The sequence below is a fragment of the Triticum aestivum genome, chromosome 3D (genome assembly GCF_018294505.1).
Source record: "Triticum aestivum cultivar Chinese Spring chromosome 3D, IWGSC CS RefSeq v2.1, whole genome shotgun sequence".
NCBI classification, from domain to species: domain Eukaryota; kingdom Viridiplantae; phylum Streptophyta; class Magnoliopsida; order Poales; family Poaceae; genus Triticum; species Triticum aestivum.
This window is the reverse complement of record NC_057802.1, coordinates 613,110,581-613,120,056: the sequence shown is the minus strand read 5'-3', so window position 1 is coordinate 613,120,056 and position 9,476 is coordinate 613,110,581. Positions and strand designations below refer to the sequence as shown.

The following is a 9,476-nucleotide window of genomic DNA, read 5'->3' as shown; positions in this document are numbered from 1 at the left end:
TTGCCCTCGAGACTTAATAACCAAAACAACGATTTTTGTATATTTATCGCATTTTACAATAACATACAGGTGCCAAGCTTATTGTTGTGATATACTGTCTTCCAAGGTGTGGTAAACAAACTGGTAGTACATACAAAGTGGTAATACTAATAGTCACAAGATTACATGCATGTTTACTCCATACACGGGGGCAAATTAATTTGGAGTTGATCTCTCTTGGGTGTGTCATGTCACACCTCACTGTGCTTACATGTGCCGGTATGGGGTGGGCACCAGCACGAGCGGGGTCTTGAGGAGGGGGATAAGCTTGCCTTCCTCCTCCATGCTCACTACCGCCCCCTTCGGGAGCGCCCAGTCAAAACAGTACAACAGGTTGGCTAGCGTAAACTCCACGGTAGCTATGCTCATAGACAGCGCAGGACATATCCGCCGCCCTGCACCAAATGGAGTTAGCTCAAAATGCGCGCCCTTGAAGTCTATCTCGCTCGTCTCAAACCTCTCTGGCTTGAACTCCTCCGGGTCATCAGGCCAGCTTGTTGGGTCCCTGCCAATGGCCCACGCATTCACATAGATTCGCGTCTTGGCCGGCACGTCATAGCCACCAATCTGGATATCCCGCATGGCCTCCCTTGGCAGCAGCATGGTCGCTGGCGGATGCAGCCGTAGGGTCTCCTTCACCACCATCTTGAGGTAGGCTAGTTTTACTAGGTCATCCGGTTGCACGCTCTCGTTGCCGCCCACCATGGACCTGATCTCATCTTGCACCTTCTTCAGCAGTCGTGGCTTCCGGATTAGCTCCGCCATCGCCCATAGGATCGTCACCGAGGCCGTGTCTGAGCCACCAATGAACGTGCCCTGCAGGGTGGTGAGTGATGTGAGTTAGTTGATATTTTTTTCTCAATCAGGACAGGACATGATGTAGATGCAACTAATATAACGTATAAAGATGATGCCCTTGACATGGTCTCTCGTGATGCTGAGGGTGCCACTGTTATCCTTCCAGAGACCGATGAGGCGGTCGACGAGGTCACCATTCTGAGGCTTGACCCGCTGAGGGTCAAGATGCTGCTCAATGATGATCTCGAAGAAGGTATCAAGCTTCTTGAAGATCCGCTCGCGGCGAGAGGCCGGTGATTTGGTCGACTAGGCGGCCGATGATGTTGGGGAAGTAGTCCTCTCGGCAGAAAAGCTGGCCTGCGCGTGTGTGGCCTCCTCGAGCACGTGCTCCAAGTTCTTGTGGTGTGGGAACTTGTCGCTGTTGTACATATCGCCAAACCCCAGCATGCCGATGATGCCGTCGGCCAGCCTGAAGATGTGCTCCTTCAGTGCTACCGGCTCTCCGGCCAAGCCGCTCAAGGTGCTCATTAGTTTCTCCACCTTATTACGATAAAATCCATGAGGTTTCTACCATGCACAATATATATCTACCATCTCTTATTTTATCATGACATGTGCCACAATAATGCACTGGAATATGTAAATAGCATATATATCATCTCTTATTTTGTGTCTGTATGATAGCTAGTCGTACCACAACAATTTGTTTTGCTTCTGTATGCTTCAAACAAGTTTTGTTGGTTTTCATCGTGTTTTGGGGCCCACCATGATGTTTCATTTTGTCTTTGCATGTTGCATTATTTTGCCCCTGTTCTGACGTGCACCACAATGTTATATTGTGTTTTGTGCTTAAAAACTAAACAATGCAAATACAAGAGAACACATTACTCGCCAAAAAAATGCAAGAGAATGCGTTGCAGTGGAGATAAGGAAGGGCCAAATCACCGACGCAATGCGACGATCCATACCTGATACTGGCGTGCGTGCCATGCGGCCTTGACATGGCGCACGCCGAAGAGTTCGACCAGAAGGAACTTGCGCATCATGCTCCAGTAGGGACCGTACGGGGCGAACCCGACATTGTTGAGGCCGTAGGACAGCCGCTTCATCCCTGGGGACACAGGCCGGGTGCAGCAGTCCTCATCGTGCGTTTTCATCACCTCCCGCGCCGCCTCAGCTGACGACACCACCACCGTTGGCACGGTGCCGAGCTGCAGCTGCATCACCGGCCCATGCTGCCTTGCCAGATCCCGTAGGCTCTGGTGTGGTAGCAAGCCTAGCTGGTGCAGGTTCCCCAGGATCGGAGCCTGGGCTGGGCCGGGCGGTAGTCTGAGCCCTTTGTTGCTCAGTCTTCTCGTGAAGAGCACGAGGGAGGCGAGTGCCACGAGGAGGAGGAGGACCTGCCATTGTTGGGACAGGGAGAGGAGCTCCAAGCTGAGTGAGATGGCCATTGCTATTCCTAGCTGTGTGTTTGGTGATGTGCTGATGCTGCTTGTTCGTGTGTTAGAGGCCTTTTATACTGTGATCAGGCCGGGTGGCACTCGACTCTGGATGAGGATGGTATAATTTTTAACAGCATTAAATATTTCATTGATTGACACACGGTTCATTACAAAAATGTAATCAGTTGTAACCTGGATCGAACGCCGAATAAACCTAGCACACGAGCTCCTACAGCAAACTCATAGCTAGGCTGCTATGTTACAATTTCTCTTAATTAATCACATGCACCGAGTGTAGTTTAGGTGGCAAGATTCCCTGTGGTGGAATGGAACCTGTTCATCCGGGTTTAAGTCTTATATTCGGCATGTGTGCTCGTATTTTTCTAAATTTATTTTAGACCTTTTTAAGATGTCATTCAATGAGAGATGATGTTCCTGTTGACTATAAGACACCGAGGCTTTCGAAGGTCCTCATAGGGATAGAGCGTGCGTGTAGACGTTCATAGGGAGGAGTGTAACTGCATGTTTTGTAGGCGTCCGCATTTTGTACCATGTTTCTTAGAAAAGTAGTCTTTTGGCCACATTAAACCGAGACCGAAGGTCTAAGAGCATCTACAACCGGATATCCTAAACCCATGTCAAATGCCCGGGCAGATGGCCGGGTCAGTGACCGGTCATGGAAATTCGACCCAGACGGGCTCCTCAAACAGGCCTCAAATGCTCGAGCGGACCGACACCCCTCATATCCAACCTAAATATGGGGCGGATATGATGGCGCCCTGGCGCCTTCGCCACGCCGGACAAACGTCGGGGGCGCATGCGAAATCGCCCAAAAATCTGGCGGTCCGACGGACGTCTTCTCTGGTGGAGTGGGGTGGGGGGGGGGGGGTGAACGACGCGTGGTGCCGGTCTATCTCGCCGCCCGAGGCCACATCCGGCTGTTTAAGCCGGCCGGCGTCCCCCAAACCAAGCCCATCCACCTCCTCTCTCTCTCTCTGTGCCGCCAGCCCGAGCCCTTTCACCTCCTCTCTCCTACTCCGGCGCTCATCCCACGCTCTCCGGCTTCTCCATGGTCTAGAATAAGATAACCACATATGCTATGCTCACGCCGGAGCGCCTGTACGAGATCGAGCAGGAGGTCTGGGCGAGATGCGCCGCTTGTGCCGCCCGCATCGCTGCGGGGCTGCCTCCGGACTCGCCGGAGTCGGAGGAGGAAGAGGAGGAGCAGGCGAAGGAGGAGGAGGGAGAGGAGCAACAACCAACTCCGATGGACGTGGCCGATCCGGAGGATGACGAGGAGGTGGAGCTGCCGGAGCAGGAGCTGGCGCCGGCTCCAGGCTTCAACATGGAGTAGGCGGAGGTGCAGTTCGCCGTAGCCCAAGTGGACGAGATGGCGGAGCAGCATGCCATCCTGGAGTCTATCAAGGATGAGGCCTATGTGGAGGCCAATCAGCAGTTCATCTAGCAGGAGCGGGCGGCGACCGGCCCCCTCTTCGACGAGGTCGAAGCAGAGACGGATGCAGAGGCCGCCGCGGAGGAGCTGGAGGAGCCGGAGCAGGCAGAGCTGCGGCTGCCGTCCATGTACCCGACGCCGGGCACGGAGATAGTGAACATTTCCGACAAGGACTAGGCTAGTTGATCTACTTACTATGTGTGAGTTTTTTTTTCTTTGCATGCTTTTGTTTGGATTTACTATTTCTAGTATGAGGTATCCGGATGCAGATAAGCAAATTTGAGACTTGACTGGTCAGTGTCCGCCGGGCGCGTCTGCAGATGTTTGAGGGTCCGGATTTGCCTACTCCATCTATAGATGCTATAAGTATTGCCAACTTGGTCCTCCCTAGACTACGACGAGATTATACATGGACTAGTTAGCACTAATATTTTAAGAATTTTCTTTCAAGGAAAACACTATTCATAAAAACAATGAGTCAATTGTATTAAGGTCCACCAACTTGTCCTACTGTTTCAGTTTAGTCCACAAATCTGCGAAATAATATGGCCGGCCCACTAACCTATGTGTGTTGCTTGACCACACAGACGACCGCCACCAACTGCCGTTCAAGAGGTGCGTGCCGCGGTCCAAGCCGCCGGCTGTGGCACTCGAGTCCATGTAGTTCATAGTGAGTGACGGGCTAACGAGTTACGGCAAGCATAAGGAGGTCGTCGTCAATTCCTCATGCGCCGAGGATAGGCAGTTTAATTTAGGCTAATTAAGCACCATGTTGAGTTTAATTATGTACTATGCGATGTTTAAGTAGTATGTTCATGAAGTTAGAGTTTAGGTGGTTTTTAGATATGGTAATTAAGTAGAAATTGTGCTTCAGATGTTCTTCAATTGCAATGGTTGTGAAGAAGGGTCGTTTGGAGAGTTCAATTTAGGGTAAGGAGGAGTTTGAAGTTATAAATTATAAGGAGATGCTCTGACAATGCGCATCTGGATTTTTTTTTTTGAATTGAGGGGCATGCCCCCGATTTCATTTCATTGCATGAAAGGAAACCAATAAAACAGATCAAGTATTCTTCAGATCCCATCCAGCCCCCAGATGTTCTACCATGACATCCAAGCATCAGCAACTAAACAACCAAGAGAATAAAGCTTGCAACTAAAAAAACTCCACACTTATAAGAAATGCACACCCAGGTGAGAGGTAACCACACATGGCTCCTCTTCCCCACTCATCGCCACATACTCTCCAGGGAGGACAGAAGTTCAGCTAACAGTACAGACATAATTACTTTCCGATATCAAGACGTTTCATCATGGGTGCCCATCCTCTGCTCTTGTTGAAGAAACTGTTCGCAACATCAACCAGCAGTGCTGCGACGGCCCGCAACATCTGTTGCCCTTCTTTTCTCTGTAGACCAGCCCAGTAAGACATCCAATAAGATATTTGAAAGAACAACACACTAGGGTCATGAGGGTAAACATGATGAAATGTAGCAGCATTTCTGGCTTTCCACAAAGTCCAAAACACCGCAGAAACACCCACTGCTATTGTTTGCCTAATATTCTTAGGAATTTTTTCTACCCAGACAGTAAACTCTTTTATCTTGCATGGAATGTCAAGAATTCCAGTTACATTCCTAACCACACCCCACACAAACTTACCCACCACACATGTACAAAAAAGGTGATCAACCGTTTCTGGGTAATCACAGAAACTACAATTTTTATCCTTTCCTTTCCAGTTTCTTTTCGCCAAATTGTCTCTAGTTAGGACACTATTCTTAAACATCAACCACAGGAAAACTTTAACTTTCAGCGGTACCCTCGCCTGCCATAGTTTCCTATGAGGCCAGGCAGCCTGATGTGTTTTTAAAGCAAGATACAAAGATCTTACCGTGAATCTACCAGATTTAGTTAGCAACCAGCTACATCTATCCTCTTGATCGTTTAAAACTACTTTACTGCATAGATTTTTGAGCTCATACCACATATCAGCCGTGTCTCCCCATAAAACTCTTCTAAATCTAATCAAACTCATATTATCAGATAGAGCTTTGGCGACAGTGAAATCTGAACTAAAGGTTAGCAGATAAAGTCTAGGGAACTGCACGCTAAGAGGTTTGTCTCCTAGCCATACATCACTCCAAAACATAGTCCTCTCCCACCATCTTCCTACAATATTGCAGGAAAATTGGTTTAACCTTCATTAGACCCTGCCAAAAATGAGAATGACCAGGTTTTTTCTTGCTATCTCTAAGGGTACATCTACTTAAATATTTCTTTCTCACTAGATCTTGCCACACACCACTGCCATTTTCAAGTTTCCAGATCCATTTGCACAGTAAGCAGATGTTCATAATGTCAAGATCTAAGACGCCTAAACCCCCCCATCTCTTTAGGTCTACAAACATCTTCCCATTTCACTAGATGGTACTTTTTAGCTCCCTCCTCCTCTTGCCATAACATTCTTTTCATAAAAAAGTTCATCTTCTTACTAGGACCTTTGGGTAGCTCAAACAGAGAAATCATATACAAAGGAATATTGCTTAAACTAGAGGTAATTAAAATCAATCTCCCCCCATACGATATGTACCTCCCTTTCCATACACTTACCGGCGAGCATCTGGATTGAGGATGCTCTAACAATACACACGCAGATCGAGTTGGTTGCTTCAACAAGAAGCCCCAAATGGATATTCGCCTGCATGCGTCTTATAGAGGAATAATTCAGAGGAGAGTAGTTACTTAGGCTGCGCTAGTGAATTAAACAAACGGCGGATGAACGAAGCAGCCTCGTATATCCATAATAATATCAGCTCGCCGGTCAGCCGGCCGGCGGCTTCCTGTTTCTCAATTAACCAGTCAAAACCGCAAAATGTAGCTGCCGCCGGCTGCTGTTGTCGTCATTTCTTGACTAATCCAGGAGATGGCTAGTTTCATGGTGGTTGTGTCGACCTCGGCGTGATTAACTAATCCAGTGAGGTGCGTTGTCAAGCTGGCAGAGGTAAAAATGGAGGAGATTGAGTTACCGTCCACTCCAAGGACTCCGGCACCGGCAGCAGCTGCAGAACTGTTTCTAGGCTGGGCTGTGTCGGCCTCGTAATGCAAAAAAACTTTATTTTCTGCTATTGGTTACAAAGAAAAACTTTGAAATCGTGCATCCTTTCCCAGCGCTACAAGTAGAGCAATATCGCACGACAAGGTCTTTTCAGGTGCGCTTCATGTTTGACACGCAGGGGAAGGAGAGGCAACCGCGCAAACTTCGTACATCCTATATACAGCACACACAATAAAAGTCCCAGAAACCCAAACGGCAAAGAAAACCTAAAACACTATATTGAAGATAGGAAAACTGAAAAGGCCACCCATGTGTCCTCCCGGTCCATGAGTCTCTCGCTTCCTGCTCGGACGACCCAACACACGACATCTGGTGGGGCAAGCGCCCACCATACTCCATCGTGAGTGATCACTGAGAAGCCCCCATGGTTACCCTCTAAGAGCATCTACAATGGGACCCCCCGTACCCGCCCAAACGCCCGGACGAGCTGCCTGGTCAGTGCTCGGATGGGAAATGGCCAACCAACCGGATGCCCCACATCCGGCTCCTGGACTGACCGGTACTACACATACCAGACCCATATTTGGGCGGACATGGGGATGCCCGGGCGCGCCCGGACGCGCCCACCACGTCCGACTTACCGCTAGGTCCTGCGCCAATTCGCTCATATCAGCCCCTCTTTGCCCAACCAGCCCTCTCCTCTTCTGTGTTGGCCTGCCTCCGCACCGCCACCACCAACACTAGTACAGGACCCCTGATTAGCAGCGTTCAAGTTGCCCCAATAGCAGCGTCCAGGCCGAGCGCTGCTACTACCACGCGGCTCGTAATATGTTAGTAGCAACCGGCGGGCCAAACACTGCCATGGTGTGCCACATTAGCAGCGTTTGGCTCGAAAGCTGCTAGTACCCTCTCAGTCTCTCTTCAACCGCGTTTCCGAACAAACGCTGCAAATACTGCACAGGTTCAGGCCATTCAGAGATGATGGCATGCATTGTCCAAATTTCCAAGCTGACCCATCATTCCAATTTATTAATACCGTAAAAGTATTGTTGAAATGCAAAAAAAATTGTTCTTGTCACCTACCGAAAAACAGTGCTGATCACTTGAGGTCTTTTAAGTCATGGACCAAAATATTACACATGCGCTGGCGTTTCAAGTCATGGCCTCTGAAGTCATAGATGACAAGATAATGATTGTGCTTTTGCAAAAAAAAAGTGATCAAAATGGCGAAAAAAAGTTAGAAGCAGTCGTCTAACGAACTATATAGTGTGTGTGTGTGCACATCCTAAGAATCAGAATGCTTCTCTCTTCTTCTAACAAAAATGGATGCATCTGAGTGCGTGCTCGAGAAGAGAAAAAAATCATTGAGATGCTTCTGGGTCTAATGGATGTCTTTGAAAAATATTAATCCAACATTTGAACAATGTTAAATGTATATAAAAAATTGTTGACCATGTATTAAAAGTTGTTAATCTTATATTTTAGAAATATTAACATAAATTCAATAAAATATTTAAATGTATAGAATTTTTTTGACTATTTATTCAAAAAATGTTAATCAGGTATTTGAAAAATGTTAATCAAGCATTTGAAAAATGATAAATAAATGTGTATAGAAAAAATTTGATCATTTCCAAAAAATGTAAATTTGTATATAAGAAATGTTAAACGTGTTTTAGAAAAAGGTATTAGATATATAACAAAAAATTGTAATAGAAAAGCAGTGAAAACCCGAGGGAAAAAATAAAATAGATGAAAAACCAGAAAGAACCAAATATAACCGTATGAATATGAAGAAAAAAGTAAGAAACAAAAAACCCAATAAAAACTGAGAAATAAACAAAGAAAGCAAACAAAGAAAAAAGAAGAAAAGAAAAAGCCAGCAAAAACAGAGAAAGAAACAAAGAAAAACTGGTGAAAACAAGATAAAAACGAAAAACCCCACGCGGCTCTTCAGGTTGGTACACTGGAACGAGGAGATTCTCGAATTGAACCTTGTGCACTACCTTTTCTTTAGTCTATTTCTTTTAAGTGCACTAACGGGCTGGTTTGTTAATTTAGACGCTAGACACAAGAGAAGCCAGCGTCTCGTTATAAGCGAGACATAGCTCTAGCGGCTCGACTGCCTATTAGGATCAGGTAGTCGGCCGGGCAAGTAGACATGTGGGTTCCACATGCTGATGGAAGTTTTTGTTTAAGTGTCCATCGCACATTTAAGAAATGTTCTTGTAGCGTAAAAAGTGTATGCTCTACACTTAGAAAATATTTTAAATTTTCAAAAAAAATGTATGAGAGACTTAAAAAATGTTCATGCATTAAAAAAATTGTACCCGACATTTTGAAAATGTTAGAAAATTTAAAAAATTGATTACATAATTGAAAAAACTTTTAGGAGCATTAATATATGTTACATTTTAAAAAGTGTTCAGTTGTTAATATGTTTTTGGCTCTTTTTAAAAATTGTTATAAATGTAATTTTTTGCAAGTTTAACTAAAATGTTTTATATCATTCAAAAAATGTTTTAACGTGTATTTGAAAAAAAATAACACGTATTCAAAGAAATGTTCAAAAACCTGTATTTGAAAAAATGTTATTCATATATTTAAAAAATGTTAAAGGTATACTGAAATTTTTAGATGAAAACAAAAAATGTGCAATGTGTATGAAAAAAAGTAGACGTGAAAACAT

The 9,476-nt window shown here is 45.8% G+C and overlaps 1 pseudogene; it reads right to left on the bottom strand.

Moving 5' to 3' along the window:
• Positions 1–246: 246 nt before the first annotated feature.
• LOC123075939 (4-hydroxyphenylacetaldehyde oxime monooxygenase-like) lies at positions 247–2,288 on the bottom strand (annotated as a pseudogene).
• Between the last annotated feature and the right edge of the window lie 7,188 nt (positions 2,289–9,476).